The 22,111-nt window shown below is 38.9% G+C and overlaps 1 protein-coding gene across 5 annotated transcripts in view; it reads right to left on the minus strand.

Annotated features, from left to right (window-relative positions):
* The window catches only part of HHLA2 (HHLA2 member of B7 family), a 139,774-nt gene that overhangs the window by 110,715 nt on the left and 6,948 nt on the right, over nucleotides 1–22,111 (minus strand). For 4 of the 5 annotated variants that reach the window (XM_059164229.1, XM_059164220.1, XM_059164227.1 and 1 more), the window contains exon 3: nucleotides 6,054–6,084. The exons of the other annotated variant lie outside the window; for it this stretch is intronic. The gene's annotated coding sequence lies outside the window, so the exon portion shown is untranslated. The remainder of the gene's footprint in view (nucleotides 1–6,053; nucleotides 6,085–22,111) is intronic. 5 annotated transcript variants of the gene reach the window in all.

Consider the following 22,111-nt stretch of genomic DNA (forward strand, 5'->3'; position numbering starts at 1 on the left):
AGGAGGGACACTGCTTCTCATACCCAATTGGTAAAAGATAAAAATGAGAAATCTTCTGAGCAAAAAAGGCTTATTAGAATTCAACCTAATAGAACCAAGTCAAAGGCATGCCTTTGTAAAACTTCCGAATGGTTCCAGCTATGTTAGAACAGAGATCTAGCCAAGTTTATAGCATCCACAACAGCACTTTAAGAGGACAAAATGGCTTGAAGAGAAGAGAGAAAGGCTATGTATGATTCTCCCACCAAATCCTTCCAGGTTCAAACTGTGCCCTTGATTGAACTGAAAATAATTGTGGACAAGTCTACTGGTACATGTTGCTGATTGGAATCAAATATATGAGAATCCAAATTACATTTGTATTTGTGGTTGTAGTTACAGTTACATTTGTAGCTGCAGTTCAAAGACCCACAAGACTAAACCAAAATTTGAAACTTAAATTGATTATTTGAAATTTAAAGTGACCCTTAGTCTCTAAAGACCACCTAAGAAAGCTTTTCAACCTGTAAGAAGAATATATTCTCAAATCCCTCCTCAAAGATAACGAAGGAAGATAACAGGGAAGGGAGAAACTCCCCAAGGCTAAAGCTAAGGGCCCTGGAAAACAATGGACTTGGGAGTCACTCCCAGGAAACAGAATGGAGCCCTGATTAGTAACAGCCTCCATCCACAGCATAAAGGACCCTCACAACATAGTCCCCAGGTGATTTTAAAATTGCCAGTGACTCCCAAGTGTCCCATTCTTTTCCTAGTCTGAAAAGGACTGTTGGTTTGAGTTATTCTTTTCTTATTCCACCAATGTATATCAGTTTGTGAAAAACAAGTAACTTGTCATCTTATTTCATAGGTTTCCAGATAATGGAGAACCATACCTGGATTTGATGTAAGAAATTCTATTTATCACTCTGAGATGCTGGGCTTGAGTTTGATACACTGACTGGAAGTGACTTTTGAGTTCTATCTCTCAAGAAAGGTCAAATGTGTTTTGGCTGCATGAAAGAACATGGTGACCAGCATATTTGGTTGCCATATTGTAAAAAACTGACCTCTGTGCTCCAGAGCCAAAATATAACACCAAGACAGAGTGTGAGGATAGAGAGAAATGACAGTTTTATTACTTGCCAGACAAAGGAGGCTATGTCTTCAAAACTGTGTTCCTGCCTGGGGTAGAAAGCTGAGGAGCTTTACAGAAAAATACAGGATCTGGGTGGTTTCAGTAGGAATCCGATACATGCTGCCACAATCACCGTCATGTCTTCAAGGTGATCTCAAGATGGCCAAGCACTGGGGTGTCTGGATGACTCAGTTGGTTAGGCAATTCCCTTCGGCTCAGGTCAGTCCCAGGACTGAGTCCCACATTGAGGTCCCTGCTCGGTGGGGTTACTTCCCCGACCCTCCCCACTGCTTGTGCTCTCTCTCTCATTCTCTGACTCTCTCTCTCAAATGAATTTAAAAAAAAAAAAAAAAAAAAAAAAAAAAAGATGGTCAAGCACTGGCACCAAGTACACACTGAAGTCAGTGAGACATCAATACTGACTTCCTGGAACAAAGGATTCTACAGAAAAAGTGAAAGTGGAGAAGATTTCAAGAATAAGAGAAAAATTTGTCCCTACCTTACTGAAACACTAGTGTGTCCATCTTAATTTCCTTCCACCTTTACTTTTCTAAAGTGGTTTCAGCCAGTAGGGGAGATATTAGTGATTTTTGTTGACAATTTGCATCTCTTTTCTTTCTGGTAAAATGGCAGGATCATATTTCCTGGTCCTCTTAGTAATGGAGAAGGCCACTTGACTACTCTGACCAATGAGTTGTGAACAACAGGTGTTATTTCCAGACCAAGTGTACAATTGCTGATGATACAGCCTCCAGAATTCTCTTTCCCTTTGCCTTAGCAACCAGCAGTGCTTGAGCTGCTAGCTGATCCATCAGTCCCTGAGTGACTGTGACATGCAGAACCACTCTGCTGATCCACAGTTGACATATTCATTTCTCACCAGGCATACTGTCTGTTTTAAGCCACAAAGATATGGGAAATATTTGGTACTGCAACATAATATAATCTATCTTAACTTATAAAAGAACCAAGAGGGGAGTGAGAAGACAAGGTAATGCGCACAGTTTTCTTCTTAGTGCACTACCACCAAACAAGATTAAAATTATGGGCATTTAGTTTTAGGGCCTCAACATTAGGGGTAATTAAATCTGTTCCTCCAAAGATACTTGCAGGGTCTAAAACTGATCAGAAATTAATACCCAGAATGTCCCCTAGAGAGGTGGGAACTCCATGGGGAAAAAAAAGTTGTGCAAGGTACATATCCACAGGCTATTTACATAAAAGAAAACCCAAAGGGCTAGCAAGTATGTAACAAGATGCTTAACTCAACAGTAATCAAAGAAATGTAAATGAAGAGAAGATATCATTTTATACCTATTAGCCTGGAAATAGAAAGCTAGGAAGTTGTAAAGTGTTGGCAAGAATGTGAGAATGAGTAAATCCTCAAGAATGGTTGATGGGGACAGTTAGTCATAACACTGTCAAATTAAGAATCCTTAACGCTGGGGCGCCTGGGTGGCTTGGTGGGTTAGAGCCTCTGCCTTCGGCTCAGGTCATGGTCCTAGGGTCCTGGGGTTGAGCCCCACATCGGGCTCTCTGCTTGGTGGGGAGCCTGCTTCCTCCTCTCTCTCTCTGCCTGCCTCTCTGCCTGCTTGTGATCTCTGTCTGTCAAATAAATAATGAAAAAAAAAATCCTTAATGCTAGTTCTGGATGTAAAAACATGAAATAGAATAAAATAGGCTGAGATAAACCATTTCTGTAAGTTTATATATATATATATATATATATATATATATATATATGCACAACAGTATACATTTTATAAGAGCATATATAAAAGTATAAACATTATATAGATTAACATGTTTGCCAGTGACAGCAGAGGGCAACAGGAGTGAAGAATAAGGATAAATGGAAATAATAAAAGCCTTAATGATAATGAGCCACAAACTGATTAACAGGGCACTAGAGAGCTCCCCCAAAATAAGTAACTTAGTTACTCTTTTCATCCCAACCAAAAGTGGGTTAATACAAAGGAACAAATGATTTTATTCAGTATTTGTCACATGGCCAATGATTTTAAGCCATAGAAAGATACCCTGAGAAACCCAAGATTCCTTGAGTACAAGTCAATGCCAGTGACCACAGTGGAAGTATTCTGTAACCTTTCAACAGTAGTATGCTGATAAATGTTTAACAGTTCCGGAAGGAGGAACTAGGGACTTGATTCGTAGGGTTTGCCGATTTCTGTGATGTAAATATTCCCATCAGAGCTAATTTCAAACTATCAGTGATTTAACGAACAGATGGCAAAACTCCTGAAAATGCACCAGTTGGCCCCCGCAAGCTAGTCAAACCATTTTCCGGCGGACTGCCTTTAAGACTCCAGAACTGGGGGCACCTGGGTGGCTCAGTGGGTTAAGCCGCTGCCTTCGGCTCAGGTCATGATCTCAGAGTCCTGGGATCGAGTCCCGCATCAGGCTCTCCGCTCAGCGGAGAGCCTGCTTCCCTCTCTCTCTCTGCCTGCCTCTCCATCTACTTGTGATTTCTCTCTGTCAAATAAATAAATAAAATCTTAAAAAAAAAAAAAAAAAAAGACTCCAGAACTGAAGCACAAAACTCACGGATACAAATGTAGAGCCTGCCAAAGATGACAAGATAAACACTCAGAGGTTTTTCTGTCCATCATCTCCTGGAAAGCAACTCATTTCACCTGCAGAGAATTGTTAATTTGAGCTAAGGAGACCTTCTTCTCCCTTTCCATTTGCTACATTTAATTATTACAGAAACACAGACCCCATTATTTAGGGGGGAGTCATAGTCATAGCTAGACCTCAAAGAGAAACCTAAAGACTTGGGTGATGTATTTTGTTCCTACTTCTAAGGGTATATTCTTACCACTTAGATAAAAGATCTTAGATCAGGTTATATTGAAGTTACCTACCATTATAAAAGGCTTTCTAACATGCATATCTCTCACCGACTGTGTCTGCTTGCCTACTCAACAGCATTAATATTCCAATCTGTTCTATTTCCAACATGCAATTTGCTTCTTATTTCTCTTTTTGGCAGATTCTGTTTTTCAACAGAGATAGGAAAAGTTACACTGTTTCTCAAAATCAGAATTTCCTCCACTGTTGAGAAAAGATTCCATGAGAACTGTGCAACCTAAAAGAGTTTGAAGATTGATGTGGAAGTAGCAATAGAGCTCTCGGCCCATGCTACATGCTGTCACATTAGTCTCCTCTTTTTGGTTACCCCCTCCTAACCCAGTTTTGCAGACTGAGAAACAACAAAATAAGAGCAAAACTCACTTCTGACCTGAGGTTGGAATGACTCATAAGCAGTTTATTCCTCGAGGGCACTTTTGGGACCCACCTTTGCGAAATCTGACATTTATCATTTAAATTCTGCTCTGAAAGCCGCATGTCATCAAACACAGGCCATCAGGAAATCATTCCCAATGATTTCCTGGAGCCTCCAGGCTTCACTCTACAGGATCAAATGGTTGAAACCTATAAAACCCCCATGAAAGAGGAGGAGCCATAGATTTAAGTTATGTTCCCAACCAGGAAAGTACTGTAGCCAAAGGTACAACATGGAAACATGGGAACATTTTTGCTTGGGTGATGACTGGGCACAGAGACATGGTGGTTGAGGCCTTTAGTGGTTGGGGCCAGGGATATAAGTTATCCTAAAACACACAGGACAATCCCACTTAGGAAGTTATCTTCCTGAACAAATTTTTACTATCCCAGGGCACCAATCCACTGTAAGCATAAACTAATGAAACTTTATTAGTGAGATGCTGAAAGATTTTTTACATAAATTCATGCAAAAAGCCAACATAATTTAAGGAAAAGATGTTATAGAGAGAAAAGCTTAAATTGGGTAAAGGCTATTTTAAAACTATTGAATAAATAAGTAAGTACTTCGTACTTTCTAGCTACTCAACGTTGTATAGCATTTTCAAACGTTTATCAGTTAAAAAGGGTTTCATGTTATAGAAGGGCAGTTACTGCAAAAATGACAAGGCAGATGGCAAATATATCACCGCTTTAGGATCTTTTAAGTCACTTAATGCCAAATATTATTAAAGGAGCAGAACACATTGGGATATCACTATATTTCATTATAAAAATGTTTTTAAAATTTCACATGCTTACCATCTTATATTACTTTCTGTAGTACAAGGATAAAAAGTTAGGTTGTGAAAATAGCACTGAAGTTGTTTTGGTGCTTGCCTACTTTCAGCTCTTACTACAGTTCTGTCCCTAATGGTTCATCACACAATTTCTCTATAGCCTCTTACTTTATGACTTTTTTCCAATCTATTCCATAGTGCCTATTGCTTATTAAAGAATATAGCCTCCCAGGCCTTTTTAGCTGAGACTGAACATATGCCCAACATATAATGGGATTTCAAAATAGGAGATGTGACACTTTGTCACTATCATACCTTATGTCATAATATAGGAAATTAACACCATGCTTGTAATGCTGAGCTCATTCGCAAGAATCCTAAATCCCCGTTGTTTCCATCTCAAGAGTCTGTAATTTATCTTGGTGTGTTAATCCTACCTCAACAGGGGTTTTTCCTTTCCATTATATACAAAAAAGCTCTCTTTTTTATATACATAAGAGTAATACTAGGCTTGATTTTAGTGTCCACCCATACCACTGCTTCAATTTCCCTATACATCTTATACAAAATGATTTCTGAACTCAATTTATTATTCAGGAGGGTACTAACACCTTACTACTTCACTGTCTTTTAATATAGTTATATGTTTACAATCTGAAATATATAACTCATTTCAAAAAATTCTCTTTTCTGTAACAGAACATATGTATTGATTTTTTTTTTAAACTATGTAGTTAGGTTCTATTACTGCTTAATTTCACTTTGGTATAGAAAAGAAGACATTACAAACATTTGGTAGAAGGTAGCATTGGGTGTGATAGGACTGGGAATCACTGATTTAAGGTAACACTTACAAACATGAGTTCTCCTGGGTCTTGAAGCAGACTCCTTAGCAGTGAGGCCAATCCTCGTACTGTGAAGAGGAGGCAAAATCAATGCTTATCAGTGTCTTTATTTAAACAGTATCATTGTTTCTTATTAATTATTCTACACTGAAAAATAACTGTCTTCCAGTTCTAAGAATATAGTTGATTACCACACGTCTGTCATAATGACCAAAACGAAAAACAAACAAACAAACAAAAACACAATACTAATTGTCGGTGAAGATGCCATTAATATGCCAACAACACTAGCTGCTGGTGAAGACAAAGAAGACTAATTGCTCTCATTCATTGAAGATGGGGATGAAAAAAGATACAGTTACTTTGGATGACTGTTTGGAAGTTTCTTTCACAACTAAACATAGTTACCATACAATTGTGTTACCACATACACAATTGTGTTACCACAAAATCCAGCAAGCATACTCTTGGCATACTTCTCGATATTTACCCATTTATGTCCACACCAGAATCTATACCTGAACGTTTGTTGCGATTTTATTCATGGTTATAAGAATCTGAAAACAACCAAGATATTTTCTCCATAAATGAATAGATAAACAAGCTATGGTACATCCATACAATAGAATATTAGGAATTAAAAAAAAAAAAGGAATAAGCCAGCAAACCAGGAAAATACATGGATTAATCTTAAATGTGTATTAATACTATAGGATACCAATTATGTGACGTTTTGGAAAAGATGTAACTATAGAGACCATAGAAAGATCAGAGTTTATCAGGGAAGAGGGGAAGAGGAAATGCGGAATAGGTGAAGCACAAGGGATATCTTTAAGGCATATATTCTGTAGGTAATTGTGGATTCGCGAGATTATGCATTTGTTAAAATCCCATAGACTTTCATAGCACAGAGTAAACTTTAAACTTTGATGTACGCAAAACTTGAAAAAATTATTTAGGAGGTTAGAGGATTTCAGGATGAAATGCAGATTGAGACAAAACAATCTAATTGTACTATAAATGTAGGAAACAACCTTACTAAGGAAAGTCCAGGGAGAGGGGCTGACCTAAGTAATGAGTGGCATTTAGTGGGTACGAGAAGAATAAATGAAAGAAGATGGGATTGGGAGGGAGACAAACCATAAGTGACTCTTAATCTCACAAAACAAACTGAGGGTTGCTGGGGGGAGGGGGTTTTGGAGAAGGGGGTGGTATTATGGACATTGGGGAGGGTATGTGTTTTGGTGAGTGCTGTGAAGTGTGTAAACCTGGTGATTCACAGACCTGTACCCCTGGGGATAAAAATATATGTTTATAAAAAATAAAAAATTATATTAAAAAAAAAAAGAAAGCATAAGCACTATACTCTGGTTGATGAAGTGTTTACTACTTAGGTTCAGGTTAATTATCAGACCATTATTCATGTGGTATACTGGAATTGAACAGTTAAGTAGCTAGATGGCAGATGATGGGAGCCAAGTATCTCAACATGGGGAATTTAGAGAGAAGCAAAGGGAGGACACTAGATAATCTATATGGTAAGAGATTAGAGTTGGAGACATCAGTATAAACTCAAGTTTAACATAATATAGATACAGATGGTTACAACAGAAGTATTTACAGGGGAGCCTCGGTGGCTCAGTTGGTTAAGCGTCCGACTTTTGACTTTGGCTCAGGTCATGATCTCAGGATAGTGAGATGGAGCCCCATATAGATCTCTGTGCTGGGCGTGGAGCCTGCTTAAGATTCTCTATCTCCCTCCCAACCACCCACACCCCCCGCCCCCGCTCTTCCTCCTGGCTCTGCTCTAAAAAGAATTTTTTATAAAATATTTATAGGCATGTATATGCAAATTTTAGTTATTGCTTTAGTATAACACACATTCCCTTGCTCTGTAGGCTGAGAGGACCTAAAATCAAGGACACTCCAGGAGCAAAAAGTATACCTAGTGCCTAGATCTCGGTTTCTGATACCATTCTCCAATAAAAGGAACAAGGGCTCCTTGGAGAAATGGTTGATTCTAGGACTAGGAAGGAAGTATCCAAGATGAGCCTGGACTTAGATATAAAATACAAAATTATGATACTTTTAGAAGAAAAGTAAGACAAAATCTTTGGAAACTAGGGCTAGGCAAAAAGTTCTGAAAATATACTCCATAAAAGCAAAAACTTTGTAAAATGGACCTCATCAAAACTTAAAACTCTGTTTAATAAAAAACACTGTTAAGAGAATAGAAAAATAAAATAAACCACAAACTGAAAGAAAATATTCGTAAGCCATGTATCTCGCAAAGGACTAGTATCTAGAATACTTGTAACACTTTCAAAGCTCAACTGTGAAAAAGCAAAGAATTCAATAGGAAGATGGGCAAAAGACATGAAGAAACATTGTATCCAAGAGGATATATAGATGGCAAGTAAGCCCATGAAAGGATGTTCAACATCATTAGACATTAGGGAAATGCAAATTAAAACTGCAATGACATATCTGTTATAATCAAAAATTTTAAATAAATAATGACAACTAAAAAAAATAATGACAACATCAAACACTGATGGGGATATAGAAAAACGGAATTACCCACACATTGCTGATGGGAATGTAAAATGGGAAAGCTGATCTGGAAAAACGGTTTGGCAGTTTCTTTTAAAACCATAAGAGACTCTTACTCTCAGGAAACAAGCTGAGGGTTGCTGGGGGTAGGGGGGGGATAGGGTGGCTGGGTTATGGACATTGGGGAGGGTATGTGCTATGGTGAGTGCTGTGAATTATATAAGACTGATGACTCACAGACCTGTACTCCTGAAGCAAATAATACATTATAGGTTAATTAAATACACACACACACACACACACACACACACACACACACACACACACACACACGTGGTGCACCTGGGTGGCTCAGCTGGTTAAGCATCTGCCTCTGGCTCGAATCATGATCTCAGTGTTCTGGGATGGAGCCCCATATTTGGCTCCCTGCCCAGTGGAGAATCAGCTTCTCCCCCTCCCTCTGTCCTTCCCTGACCCTATTGTGCTCTCTGTCTCTCAAATAAACCTATAAAATCTTTTAAAAAATAAAAATAAATTAAAATATACATGCAATTACCATACTACTCAGTAATTGTACCTCTGAACATTTACATTTACCCAGAGAAATGAAAACTTACATTCACACAAAAACCTACACGGTAATGTTCACAGCAGCTTTATTTGTAATAGGCAAAAATGGGAAATGACCCAGACATCCTTTAATGGGTGAATGAAATGAATGGTTAAACTGTGGTACATCCAGACCATAGACTACTACTCAGAAAAAAAAAGGGGGGGGGGAGAAAGAAAGAAAGAAATGAAACTATTGATACATACAAAAACCAGGCTAAATCTCCAGAGAATTATGCTGAGTTTAAAAAGTCAATTCTAAAAGGTTACATACTGTTTGATTCTATTTATATAACATTCTTTAAATGACACCTTACATAAATGGAAAACAGTATAGTAGCTGCCAGAGGTTAAATGGGGTGGGAAGAGATGTGGATATGGCCACAAAAGGTCAACATGAGGGATTTTTATGGTGATGCGTCTTGACTGTACAAATGTTAATATCCTGATGATGATACTGTACCATAGTTTCATAAGATGTTACCAACGGAGTGTTCTAGGAACAGGGTACAAAGCATCTTTCTGCATTATTTCTTATAGCTACATGGGAATCCACAATTATCTCAAAATAAAGTCTAATTAATAAAAAGTCTAATTGAAAACCAGGACAAGGAGAACTTTTATTGCATATTCAAACAATTCTGTTAGAGACTGCGCTAGTACACAACCACCATGGAGGAAGAAATGATGATGTTCCCTTTGCAGTGAAAAGACTAGGGGCTTTGTCATGAAAGACCTTGGATCAAATATAGCTTGCTACATATGAATGGTGTGACCTTGGACAGCTTGAGTTTATGTGTTCTCACCTATAAAATACAATTTCTTCTAAGGCTCCATTGAGGTATTATCTAAATTAGATACATAAAACACCACGTACTTCACACTCTTGGTACTGTGCCTTCCACAGATTAAGTACTCTGATGCTAGCTATTGTGAAGTAAAGAGAATCAGAGCAATTATCTAGCAAGCAACTGTTTCTTCTGTCGCTGGTATTAATAAACTTGGTAAGTGATTTGGAAACAGATCTAAAACAAGGTATAAAGGGGATATAGAGCCCCGACCAGGCAAATACCCATTAACAAACTTGTATATGTGATTTTTTAAAATGGTCAAATAACTTTTCTTTATTTTTAAAGTAGGATACGATTTCAGAGACTGGAAAACTTAAAAAAGAAACACAGATAATACCATCATGATTACAGAATAACTTTGTTATCATGATGATTAATCTTTTTTATATGCATATATTTTTAGAATACTGGTATTATGCTGTTTATACACAATTTTCAAAACTACTTTGTGATTGCATGACTATTTTTCCATGTCATTAAATATCTTAATACATCTTTTTCAGTGTTGCTTTAATTAGAGCCCATATATACAGTGGAATATTAACTATGTACCACTGGACACGTTAGTTAAATCCAATTTCTTTCTATTACAGAAGCTAATAGAAAAACTCTACTTACATAAAAGTTTGTCTAAGTTGACTATTGATATATTCACTAGTCTATGGAGGGGGTATCAAGGAAAAGAATACACTCTAAAATTCTTGATTTGCCTGCCAAGTCCCTCAGAAAAGAATGAAGCAGGATTTTTAAGAAGTTATTTTTCTGGAAGAAAGTAATTGCTCTCCTTGAATTAATTTCACTCTGACCACCATAAATTAATGCTCTTTGAAGCAGAAGTAATGGAAACTTTGGGAGAAAGCAAAAACACCCCAGAATCTATTACAACCAAAGAAAAGCATGTCAAGCACATTGAAAAGTATGCCAGACATTAGGAAGGTTTATTTCAAAGCAGTCAGAACATTCAAATGTCACACTGCCCATTATTGTGAAAGACGGTTGGGGCTGATAGCAAGCTTGGACTGAACTCCAGCACCTGAATCATTTGGGAGGTAACAGAGAAAAGAAAAAGGGGAAACATGTACATAAATTCAACAACTCATATTATAGATTCAGGGAACAGGTGTATAACCAAAAACAATAAGGAAGTGCATCAGGAAATAAGCCAAAATTAGGTTTTCACAGGAAGAGCATAAAAAGACTAGATATACACCCCCCCAACCCCGCTTGAAGAATATGATCTTTTTAAAGAAATCATCCTGTGAAAGGAGGCAGAACTCCTTAATTCCACTTTCATTTCTTCTTCATAAAGGAGAAAAATCTTTACTCTAAGGCAGAACACTATTAATAGGAAGAGGAAGTCCAAGATGGATGGAGTAAAGTGATAACTAAGGAAGGAAAATTCGCATTGCAGAATGTCACAGAATAGGGTCATTAATCTGACAAGCGGTACTTTGTGAAAAAGAAAGAAGGTAATTTCTGAATTTTTATGTATAGCAAACACGATGCAAGATAGAAGCAGTAACTTTGCTGGGAAGATGATATAACTATGAGCTGCATGTAAGATTTATCTGCAGAGATTTTAAACACTTGGATGTACAGCTTCCATCCAAGCACAGTCAATTAGGATGTTCGTATTGGTTGAGGGATGGGCATCTGCATACAGCAGCCCAACTGCTGTTCACTGAACTAGTTTTTAATAGACCAGGATCATGAACCCCACACATTTGAGAAGACTCCCATCAAATGTTAGCTTTGGCATCTGAAAGGACGAATCCTCAGTTAATTACCTTGACTTTATCACCAGAAATGGTCAATGACAAATATGTATCACCAGATACATGTATTACTGATGTATACTGAATATTTATGTTCTCTTAAGACTTGGATAAGGCCAGGTACTTTCCCAAACTAGAAGAATTTTCTCATTAGCTTTGTAGTCTTCGCTGATGTCAGACATTGGTGCTCTGTTCTTCTGTGACTCTAACAATTGATCTATAATTAGGATGTAGTTACCTAATCAGACTTTCTGGATTCATGGTACTTTTCACGATTATTTTAAGCTTTCAGCCCCATAGAATTTATGCTAAAGCCAAGCTAAAGAATTATCCCTCATCTCCACATACATATTCTTTCTTTGAGTAGGCCTTCCAAAAGTGAGACAGAGAGGCTATGGAGGAAGAAGTCCCCTTTTTTCTATTCTACCCTGACTACAAAAACTTAGGGGGAATACAAGAAAGATAACAAACTAATCCTACTGATCTTCAAGAAAGAGAGTCCCAAGACCATTAATTAGAATCTATACAATGATGAAAAGTATGGATTGGTAGGAAAGGTGTTTTTCTAATTTCAATGGATCTTAGCTTTTTTCTTCAAAACTCTATAAATTTCTTAAGTTACTAAGCTATGCAAATCATCACAGGCAAAATCAAAATTATAAGTGATATCTATTGCTGTACGAGACTAAAATAAGAATTTATATTTACTGATATGTCAAAGCTCAGTTTCTGGTAAGGATTTCATTCATGATACAGCTTTGGGCAGAGTTGTGCTAGTCCCCAAGCCAATTTATTTTAAATGGTGGATTTTCTTATCTTCCTAACTCATTTTAGTTTGGAGATACCTCTGAGTTCACTCTGATACCTCTGAGTTCTCCAAACAATATCTCAAATTAGCTAGCTCTTCATGTATGAATCACACAGAGATTAAAGAACTCCATAGTAATTTGACACATAGCTATAAAATGTATTTTGGTTTGGTCTCATTCATTTCCCTCTTGTTTCTTCTGATACTTTGTATTTTAACTACTGTGTAGATAAAGATTAACTACTTTAATCAATTTTATTATCCAATATTCTTCATTTACTTTTTGGTAATATTTTTAAAGGAGATAGGAGTAGGTATAGGTTAGAGAATTGTTTTGAATGTCCTTCTAGACAAAGAGCTGCCATTCTTCCCAATTCTCTTATAGTAAACACGCTACACTTGAATACACCAAGGATGTCCTAAAGAAGTCATTCATTACTTATTAAGGCCATGTAATTGGTTTTTTGATGGGAACTCATTCCTTAATTCCCAGTTTACAAAGGCCATTTTCAGGAGGCAAGTTAGGATTTTATTATTTTGGAATCCTATGTCAGGCCATAGTTGAAGTGTTTATCAACAACCTCAAAAAAAAAAAAAAAAAAAGGAGAATCCTGAAATAGCTCCCTACAGCTTATCTGAGTAATTCCTGGTTTTCATCCATCTGATTTCATTGAGATGAGGGAACAAAGAAAACTTAACTCTTATAGTACAACTTGAACCATATGAACTTGTAATTTTATTGCCTTACATTGTACACTATTATATATGGTAGTTTTGCTCCTGGAGTAGGTTTTAGAGAGGAACAGTTAATTGAGTGCCTATTAAGCACCTGTGTGCCAGGTGCAGGGGAACAAGGAAGACTGAAACTGAGGAAGTAAACACACAGTTACAATACAAGCTGAGAAGTGTTATGATGAGCAGAAATCCAGGAAGGTAGAAATGGCAACAAATTAAGCTGCAGGTTTTCTTTTCTTTTTTTTTTTTTTTAAGATTTTATTTATTTATTTATTTATTTGACAGAGAGAAAAAGAGAGAGCATAAGCAGGGGGAGGGGCAGAGGGAGAAAGAGAAGCAGGTTCCCTGCTAAGCAGGGACATCCCCCCCAATGCAACAAGGGGCTCGATCCCAGGACCCCGGGATCATGACCTGAGCAGACACCCAGCAGACTGAGCCACCCAGGCACCCCTAAGCTGCAGGTTTTCTAAGTCTTCCTTATAGGAACCTTTGACCAGTTACGATGCATTAAAAAAAAAGAAAGAAAGAAAAATGCACAACATTATGTCATCGCTCCCATCAGAAGGTGAAGTGGTTTTGTCCCCTTCTGTGGCACTGGGTGGGCTTGTGACTACTTTGACCAATATAATACAGCTGAGGCTGGATCATAAAAAGTGTTATTTGCTAGAATGCTTACACTTGGAGCCCTAAGCTACCCTATAAAAAGTCTGAGTTCTCTGAGGTCATCATGTTGTGAGGAAGCCAAGCCACATGGACAGACCCTGTGTAGACGTGCCCACCCCCTAGTTGGCAATCTTCACACCCTGCCAGCCCACCTGCCCCTATGAGTGAACAAGTGTTTAGAGGAATCCAGCTCCTTTAGTGCCCATGGTTCTTGGTCATGCAGCTTGGAAGAATGAAGAGGCAGACCCAATGAAGAGTGGTGGGCAGCAAAGTGAACTTTATTGAGCTACAGTAAAGTTTACTGAACAATAGCACAAAGCTCTCAAAGAGGGAGGGGACCAGAGAGGGTGGCCACTGGAGTTTCTAAGCCTACAGGTTTTTATGGGCTTGTTGGCAGGCTGTTTTAATCTGATTAACCCTCCCTGCATCTGTCATCCAATCAGGTTTTTGTCCTCTATCTATCATGTGGGAAAGGGTGAAGGGCTCCCTTCCTCTTAGGGCAGGGCCCTTGTCCCAACTACCCTCCGTTAAGAGTCTTCCTGCCTGAGTCCCTAAGTGTTACAAAGACAAGCTGTGCTTAATATGCTGTATTTGAGTTTCTGGCCCATAGAATCTACTATCAAAAGAAAAATTCACAGAGTTTTACTTAATACAATATTTTGAGTGAGAAGCAAACTGTTTGAAAACAGGGAGACTTTAAAACTGACAGTGGTTTTGTTAGGTAGAAGCTAGATCTGAGCCACAGAAGGAATGCCCTAAGGAATTTCATTCATTGACCCAAAAGATTAGAGAGCCCAAGTCCTTGAGAGGAAAATGATTAGAGTAGGCAGTTGGTTAGAATAGGACAGGAGCTGGGGGCAAGGACGGAGATAAACAGGTTACACATTAGAAGGCCGAGGGCACCACATCCTGATGTTACAACTTCCCAGACCTTGGAGCTAACAGATCAAGAGCAATGGGTGCAAAGCATGGGCTCTCCCCTTCCACCTCTGCTCCAGACTCATGATAACACAGTTACTGTGTGGCTACAGCTCCCCTCCTCCATCCCATGGAAAAAGCCTACCCCATGACAGTTCTGATACAAATTTGATAGGGTCAGGAACTACCCTCACAACCGTGGAAGGAGTTCTCCAAATGACTGGAAGCAGCCTCCATTAGAACTACCGCATCCATGATGTAAGACCCCACTCACATACAAGAAAAGGATCCCTGTAACCTCAGGATAGTTGCCACCTCTGAGCCTACCTGCTTTGTCCTACCTTGAGAGTATACTCTCCTTAATAAACTGCTTTGTGCTTTCTACTCTGTTTCTGGCTATCTTCATTCGAATGTGGATCTTCACATAAAATCTTTCCTGGAAAATCCAAGAACCAGACCTCCATTCACACAACGCAGACCCTCCCACTAGTAACAATATGAAGCTCAGGTCTCCAGAGTTACAGCTCAATTTACAAAGCATGAATGAGAAAGTACATTGTTTTCTGTTGTGACTGGTAACTAGCAACTTACACTCCACTTAAGGTAGAACCACTGTATAAATTATTTGTAGCTCACTGGAAACTGAAGAAAGCTTACATTCTGTAAAAAAGCTTAAGGTCAGAGTCAGTGATATGGGAAACAAAGGCAGAAGGAAATGCTTTGACAAATACTTGACATGGCAGATTATAACATTCCTCCAGGATCCTGTGAGTCTTATTTAGCCTATGAAAGTCTTTTTGGAACTTCTCTTTCATAAAACCACCATTTTGCACCTCAGCAACACATTGACATTCCAAAATTACAACATTTGGTGCCATGTTGGGTGCCACACTGGGCCATATTGGGCACCAAATGATGTAGTTTTGGAATGTCAGTGTGTTGGTGAGGTTGGTAGGGTCTGGAGCCAATGGCCAAGAGAAAGTTCTTGAGACACCTTCAGTGCAAAGTGGTGGTTTTATTAAAGCGTGGGGGACAGGACCTGTGGGCAGAAAGAGCTGATACTTGCTGTTCCTAGCTGCCCCGGGATCATGAAAAGCAAGTGACTGTATATCTTGGGGTTGGAAAAAGTAATATTAAGGGCCACACCTGCTACCTTTCTTGTTTGTCAGGACAACAATTAGCATTAAATCTCAGCTTAACACAGCTGGAGATGTGCTGAGCCTTACAGGGGAGTAAAGAGACTATACCCTAAAGAATTATATGATAGGAAGAATCAGGAAGCTATTTCTAAAGTGGATTTTGAAAGTTCTTTTTTTTTAATTTAAGATTTATTTGAGAGTGAGTGAGTGTGTGTGTGTGTGTGTGTGAGTGCCAGTTTTGGAGTGGGATGGGGGGGGGAGTAGAGCAGAGAGGAAGAAGAAGAAAGAATCCCAAGCAGACTCCATGCTGAGCACAGAGCCCAACACAGGGTTTGATCCCACAACTCATGAGATCATGACCTTAGCCAACCAGAATTGGATGGTCAACTGATTAAACCACCCAGGTGCCCTGATTTTGAAAGTTCTTGATCAGTGGGGATAAAAGGTACAATGGAAAAAGCCAGAATTCATTGACTTGGGGATACTTTATTAAGACTCAGGAAGGACCCAGGGGATAGGTAAACTCACCACGGAGGTAGCCCCTAGAAGCTTGGTAACTCTCAGTCAAGTGGAATGTCTAAATTTTCCTAGCAGAAAACAAATGAAGGAATTAAGTAGCTGAAGAAAGTGATTATGTGGTATGGATACATAAGGCCAGAAGACCCACCAGAAGATTATGTTCCACAGGGGGGCCCAGATAGCACACAGTTCACTAAGGCCATCAGGAAGGCACTGGTAAGAAGAGAACCACCACCCCTGAGAAATTCTGTGATGGCTTTCCTCTACATGCCAGAAATGCTGGTACTAGAAATAGTTGCATAACTGGACTGGTTAGCATCCCTGGAGATGACGGGGCCTTGAAGTAATAGAGGCCAGATGGCAGCACTTGTCCATCAGGAACTAGGAGGCTGTAATTACCATAATGACTGGCAAGACCGCGGGGCAGCCAAGGCTACTTGACCCAGAGGGAGTTATAGAGATGGTTAATAGAGCATAGTGTCTCTCGGGGCAAAACAGATGGACAGCTAACAAGGGTGTTGCTTAACATTACAACCAAATAAGCACAGACAAGCAGGATGCTGAGAGTTGTTGCCCAACAAAATCACAGTCACTTGCTCAGTTCCCAGATCAGTATAAATTTGCACATTTATAACCAATTTGCTAAAGAAGGGGCTAAGATCCCAGGAGGAAGGACTCTGTCACACCACAGCAAGTAAGTACCATGACAATACAGTGCCTGCATGCATGATCTGAATTAATACATCAGGCAGTTGGAGCAATCCCCACATCATGTTGCTGGCCTCTGGAAAAAAAGTTATCGTAGCAGGAGAGTCAAATGGAAACCTCTGAAACCACCCCCCCAACACGGTAAATTTAAAACATAATAATATCTCATGAATAGGTGTTGCAAAGATAAGCATCAGGATTATATACTTGAAGGATGCAGGAATAGTTGCTCTTATCATATCTCCATTTAATTTGGAGTCAGATGGATCCTGGAGAATAACTGTAGATTATCACAATGTCAACCAAGATTGTAAATTGTAGCTACTATGCCAAGCCTGGTATAGTTGATAGAAAAACAATGTGGGGCCAGGGACAAGAAATACAGTCATTAATCTAGTGAATGTATGTATTTTATTCAATCCCAATCAAGAAAGAGGATCAGAAAAAATTTGCATTCACATGGATGGACACAATATTCACTTAAATTTTTCCCTCAGGGCTGTGTTAACTCTCCTGCCCTCAGTCATAGTCCAAAGAGATGTAGACATCCCACGGAATATCATGCCTGTCCATGATATCCATGATATGATAGTGAGTGAGCAGGAGGAAGAGGTGATCAATATGCTGGTGACCTTTGTAAGATGCATGCACTCTAGAGGATGAAAGATCAAAGATTCAGGTGCCAGTCTTTTCAGTGATGTTTTGAGAACCCAGTGATCAAGGGCATGCTGAGACATGCTCCAAAGAAAAAGACAGGAAATTGCATTTCCTAAACAAAGGAAGGAAGGAAAGCATTTCGAAGGCCTCTCTGGCTTCTGGAGGCAACATATTCCAAACTTGGGAATATTCATCCTGCCCATACTGTGGGATGATACAAAGACTGCCAGCTTTGTGGGGACATCTGGGTGGCCCAGTGGGTTAAGCCTCTGCCTTCAGCTCAGGTCACGATCCCAGGGTTCTGGAATTGAGCCTCACATCCAGCTTTCTGCTCAACAGGGAGCCTGCTTCTCCCTCTGCCTGCTACTTCCCCCCTGCCGTGCTCTCCTGTTGCCAAATAAATAAATAAAACCTTAAGAAAAAAAAAAAAAAGTGGCAGCTGTAAGTGGGGGCCCTTTGACTGCATGGCAGTGTAGAATGAGTTTTTCCAAACAACCTTCCTATCTTCACCGGGGTTTAGTCTTATACCAAGATCTGACTGCCAACCCAGCCTTTGTCCAGCTCCTTTCCTATCTTCAATCCCAGATGTATAGCCTAATGAAATTCTGTCATGTCTACTCCCATTCAGCCTCTGATTCTTGGAAGATTTGGACTAAGACAAGTGTTTCAGGGAAAACGCATCTAAAGAATAAGGAATCATTGTCGTACTTAAAAAGAGACTCTAGAGGAAATAAAAGGGGGAAACCAAATTTACAGTGTAAGGAGAAGATGGGTAAGAAAAAATGAGAGTCTGTGTAGTACACACACATCATTCCACTCTCAACTAAGAGAGATCAGACCATTGTTTGGTGTAAAGAAGAGTTAATAACAGGTGTCATTAGCATGACTTTGGTGGTGTTGACTACAAAGCCAGACAAAGGTATGAGAGAGTGAATCCAATCAGCTCTTAGTAAAATATCATTACGAACTGTGTCTCAGTCAAACAGGAAGACTATTTTTTTTAAAGTTTTTTAAATTTATTTGACAGAGAGAGAGATCACAAGTAGGCAGACAGGCAGGCAGAGAGAGAGGGGGAAGCAGGCTCCCTGCTCAGCAATGCGGGGAGAGGGGGGGCTCAATCTCAGGACTCTGGGATCATGACCTGAGCCGAAGGCAGAGGCTTTAACCCACTGAGCCTCCCAGGCACCCCAAACAAGAAGACTATTAAATAGATGTGTCAACCGGGTAGTTAAGGATTAGTGAAGGAAGCTAGTTATTGTTGGGTCAAGAGGTATGATCTCAAATCACAAGAAAGTAATTTAATTAACTTTACTTAATTTAGTAATTTAAGACTCAAACTTGAACCTAATCATAAACAGCCTACTCTGAAAACTATGGGCTTAATGTTCTCCTCATTGTGATGACTATAAGGTTTACCATGTCTGTCTCATGTTAGGAAGAACCATCTTGGCCATGTGCAGCCAAACTAGTTGAGTTCTATTCAGAAATCTGTAGCTGTGGGTGATCAGAATAAGACAAAAATATGCGACTTTGTCATAAAGATTATTTTCAACTGAAGATGATTGAGAAATAGCAGATGCCAAAAAAGGCTCTGCCTTCCCCCATATTTGCCTAAAATCAAATCGAGACTCTGAATTACTGAAGATTCTTACAAGCCCAGAAACAGCACTGAGAGAAATCTATATGACATGACTTACCAAAACAACCTTTATCTTTCATTAGTTTCCCCCATATATTTACTGTGGAAGCCTAAAACCCTTTCCCTTTGTTTTGTCACTTCTCTACAAATTTGTTGTTATCGGGAAGTTATGTAAGCCCAAGTTCTAATCACCTCTTTGAGTTACTCATTCCTGAGTTTCTCTTGTGTATATGCTCAGAACACATGTTATTAGACTGTTTTTCTCTTGTTAATCTGCCTTTTGTCAGTCTAATTTGTAAGGTCATAGCCAAAGAATCTAGAAGGGTAAAGGAAAAAGTTTTTTTCAACTTCAACTTGTTAGATGCTTTATTTTGGTCATTATTTATTGAGCCAGTAACCTCAGCTTGTTTGAGATAAAATAATTCCCTCAGTAGAGGCAGATATACCAGGAAATGAGTGAAATTTATGCTCAGGGAACCTCACTTGCATTGCCCCTTTTAAGGTCCCATAGGGGATTTTGAATTCAAAATTTCATATTTTTCAATTAAAAGGAACCCTCACTCCCCACAAATTGCATAAACTTCAGGCCCCACAAAGCCTGGATTTGTCCCAGGAGGCTTGTATAGCAGGTTGAGAAATTTGGATACTGTCACAAATAGGGATCCATAAACAGATATCGGGTAAGACAGTGACATGTCCATATTTGCATTTTAGAAAGATTACTCTGAGAACAATGTAGACAAAAGTGTGGAAAAGAACCAGATCTGCAGGGAAAACTCTAAGGAAGCCATCATTGTATTCCAAGCAAGAATAAAGACCTTTTTTCTTTTTATTTTATAAAAGGACTTGGTGTTTCTTTTGAACGAACAAGATCCTCTGGGGCATTTCTAATTTTACTTATAAAAGCTTCTGCCTCCCATTTCAGAAGTATTATTCTTCTTCTAAGAAGCTGTGGAGATTCAAATCTTTTGCAGTGCAACAGTCTGCTTTGCCTACAGAAAGTAAAATATGGAATTTTCCTACTCAACAATGCTAAATTACTAGCATAAGGAAAATAGCAAGAATTTGTGTTTTAAAATCGACTGTCAGTTTACAAATTGAAAATAGAACAGTTTTTCAGAAACCTTTTAATCTAATAAGAGATTCAAATAGAGCATATACTATGTCCCTGGATGGTAAACTCAATATTATTAAAAAATATCCTAAGAGCACACACTTTAACATTAAACAAGTTTGGTGTTCATCCGGAAGAATAAATACATGATAATCAAGATTGAGAAAGGCAAGTTATTCTGTTAGAGAGTAAATCTTATTTTAAAGCCATGAAAACAAAAAGTTTTAGCAGCATGAGAATAAGCAAAGACAACTCTATTCAAAGTTTGGAGTCTGGAAATGGACCAATTAAGTATAAACATGTCATATTAATAAGGAAAAAAATGGGCTGGTAGGTGGGTAGTCATTTTTTTCACAGCACTGTGGAATGAAGGGGAAATCATCAAGTCTACTCTTTGGGAGAACTGTGGGAAAGATCTCCCCTTTTCTCTGGGGACCAGACAACCACACAGTCTATGTACCATCAATTATTACTCTTCCTCAGAAAGATACTATAAAAGTATTACTCTGCCTTGGAGTACTGGGGAGAAGGAAGAAAAGTTTTACGCTAACTTTATGAGTATTCCTTTGAATTCTGCAGCTACAGACACACACACAGACACACACACACACACACACAGCGTGCAGATCAAGCACAAAGACTTATTGAAAATTATAAGCTGTTAAAAAGTCATAGAAAATAGTCTTTAGTATATGCTCTTGATTCAAGACTATTTTGGGATGATTTCTTTGGAATTTGCTTAAACACATTCCAATTTGAATTCTTAGCAAATGGGCCACAGGTGCATAGTCTTCTCCAGATTCTGAAAATATCTGATTGTATATGACAGACCCCTTGTTAAAGTTCTTAGGCAAAGAGAGTTAGCTCATGCCCCTGCACACGAAAGCAAAAGGCCGACAGGCATCAGCCCCCACATTAGACATAAAGGAGAGGAGCCATCACATTTGCTCTGCAGTTTGGCTCCCCAGGCCTGATATCTCTTGCAGTCATAGTAGGTTCTCCTACTAGTATCCCCTTACTATTCCTCCCAACACTTCAGATCATAATAAAAAAGTGCTATTAGAGAGACAGAAGGTATCATAGGCAATGGCGGTACAGAGGAGGCCTACCCAATTCTGTCTCATGAAGGAAAGAAGTCTGGAGAGCTTTTTCGAAAGCACACTCCTCTATATCGTAGGTTGCACTTGTCAACTGACATGTGTATCCTGCATTAGGGTATGAGACATTTCAGCACAGACGCCAGGCTTGTAAGCCTGTGTATCACTACACCCACACATGGTGCCTAACATATTATATGTACTCAAATATTTGCCATGCAAAAAAATTTGAGAAAATACTCTCTGTGGCTGTCAAAAGCAAAATACTGATCTTTGGATCTA

This window comes from Mustela lutreola, chromosome 2 (genome assembly GCF_030435805.1).
Source record: "Mustela lutreola isolate mMusLut2 chromosome 2, mMusLut2.pri, whole genome shotgun sequence".
In the NCBI taxonomy this organism is placed as follows: domain Eukaryota; kingdom Metazoa; phylum Chordata; class Mammalia; order Carnivora; family Mustelidae; genus Mustela; species Mustela lutreola.